This window comes from Callionymus lyra, chromosome 1 (genome assembly GCF_982586985.1).
Source record: "Callionymus lyra chromosome 1, fCalLyr1.hap1.1, whole genome shotgun sequence".
Classification (NCBI taxonomy): domain Eukaryota; kingdom Metazoa; phylum Chordata; class Actinopteri; order Syngnathiformes; family Callionymidae; genus Callionymus; species Callionymus lyra.
The window spans coordinates 55,611,744-55,614,243 of record NC_141818.1 but is presented as its reverse complement, the minus strand read 5'-3'; the positions used below and the strand labels follow the sequence as shown (position 1 = coordinate 55,614,243).

General features: G+C 40.5%; 1 protein-coding gene across 2 annotated transcripts in view; it reads left to right on the top strand.

Moving 5' to 3' along the window:
* ghra (growth hormone receptor a) overlaps window positions 1–2,500 on the top strand; it is a 191,421-nt gene that overhangs the window by 144,443 nt on the left and 44,478 nt on the right. The gene's annotated exons all lie outside the window — the stretch shown is intronic.

Sequence of the window (2,500 nt, the reverse complement as noted above, 5' to 3'; positions counted from 1 at the left end):
ATTTTTTTATTTATTGAAACATTTAGTAAGTAAGTAAGTAATATTTATTTATATAGCGCTTTTCGAGACCAGGGTCACAAAGCGCTTTAACAATCAAAACAATACTCAAAACAGTACATACTTCAAAGATCAAGATAATACTGAGAACAACACAGGAGTTCCAGAAATTCAAGGAAAAGCCTGAACAAATAGAAACGTCTTAAGATGTTTCTTGAAGGAGTCAGTAGATCATCAAACACAGAGATGTTTCTTGAAGGAGTCAGTAGATCATCAAACACAGATGTTTCTTGAAGGAGTCAGTAGATCATCAAACACAGATGTTTCTTAAAGGAGTCAGTAGATCATCAAACACAGATGTTTCTTGAAGGAGTCAGTAGATCATCAAACACAGAGATGTTTCTTGAAGGAGTCAGTAGATCATCAAACACAGATGTTTCTTAAAGGAGTCAGTAGATCATCAAACACACATGTTTCTTGAAGGAGTCAGTAGATCATCAAACACAGATGTTTCTTGAAGGAGTCAGTAGATCATCAAACACACATGTTTCTTAAAGGAGTCAGTAGATCATCAAACACACATGTTTCTTAAAGGAGTCAGTAGATCATCAAACACACATGTTTCTTGAAGGAGTCAGTAGATCATCAAACACAGAGATGTTTCTTGAAGGAGTCAGTAGATCATCAAACACAGATGTTTCTTAAAGGAGTCAGTAGATCATCAAACACAGATGTTTCTTAAAGGAGTCAGTAGATCATCAAACACACATGTTTCTTGAAGGAGTCAGTAGATCATCAAACACACATGTTTCTTGAAGGAGTCAGTAGATCATCAAACACAGATGTTTCTTGAAGGAGTCAGTAGATCATCAAACACACATGTTTCTTAAAGGAGTCAGTAGACTCCATCAAGCGCAAAGAGAGAGGAAGATTGTTCCAAAGCTTAGGAGCAACAGCCTGAAAAGATTTCTCTCCTCTGGTCCTGAGCCGTGTGCGAGGAACCATAAGTAGATTCTGATCCACAGACCTCAGAGCCCGAGCTGGGGTGTAAGGCTGGATCAGATCAGTGATGTAAGGAGGAGCCTGACCATGAATAGATCTGAAAGTAAGAACCAGAATTTTAAAGTTGATCCTGAAAGAAACTGGAAGTGCAGTGAAGCGTTTTAAGGACCGGAGAAATGTGAGTTCTTCTACTGGAGCGGCTCAGAGTTCTGAATCAACTGCAGACGAGACGATCCTTCTTGTTAAGACATGAAAACAAACTGTTACAATAGTCCAGACGAGAAGAAATAAACGCATGGATTATAAGATCCAGATCATGTTGTGACAGCATTTTCCTAAGTTTAGAGATTTTTCTCAGTTGAAGGAAACAGTTTCTGGTCAGTTTTCTACAGTGTTGAACAAGAGACATGTCTTTATCAAATACAACACCCAGGTTTCTCAGGCTCAGTTTGACAGACTGACATAAGTCACTCAAGTACTGACTCAACCCTGGAATCTTATCATCAACAATCACCAGAGTTTCAGTTTTGTCCACATTAAGCTGTAAAGTGTTTTCACTCATTGTTTGATTTCTAGCAAACAATTGACTAAGCTGTTCAGCCTTTGGGGCTCAGTTGGGTCAAAAGAGCAGTAGAGCTGGATGTCATCAGCAAAAATGTGATAAGAAACATCTGGAAATCTCTGAATGATTTTACCAAGGGGAATCAAGTACAGCAAAAACAATAAAGGACCCAGAACAGAACCTTGAGGGACTCCACACAACAGATCTGCCAGAAAGGTAAGATGAGAACCATTCTAACACAGACCCAGACAGTCCCACTTCATCCCTTAGTCTTCTCAGCAGGATCTGGTTCAACTGTGTCAAAGGCTGACGACAGATCCAAGAGAACCAGAACAGTGAATTTACCAGAGTCAGCCGACATCATGATGTCACTGGACACTTTCAGTAAAGCTGTCTCCGTAGAGTGATGTTTACGGAAGCCAGACTGAAACTTCTCATGGATGTCGCTCTGATCCAAGAACAAAGACAGCTGCTCGGACACCACCTTCTCCAAGATCTTGGACAAGAAAGGGAGCTTAGAAATAGGCCTGAAATTACTGAGGTCAGTTGGGTCTAAGCCTGGTTTTTTGAGCAGAGGCTCCACAATGGCATGTTTAAATGCATTAAAAACCCCTGTGGAAAGGGAGAGGTTCACCATATTGGTAACTCAGGGGCCAATTACATCAAATACTTTGATAAAAAGCCTACAAGGAAGGACGTCATCTGAGCAAGAGGAGGGTTTCATCTTGTTCACTAGTGATGAAATATCACCCAAAGATACAGCAGTGAAGGAGGACCAAGGAGGAGATGGGCTCAGAGACAGTAGGGGTTCCCAACAAAGGGGGAGAGATTTTCTCTTTGATCAATTTAATTTTGTCAATGAAAAATCTCAACAATGCATTGCTGTCAGCTTCACAGAAGACCGGCGTGATTTGAGGAGCAGGAGACACGAGAGAATTA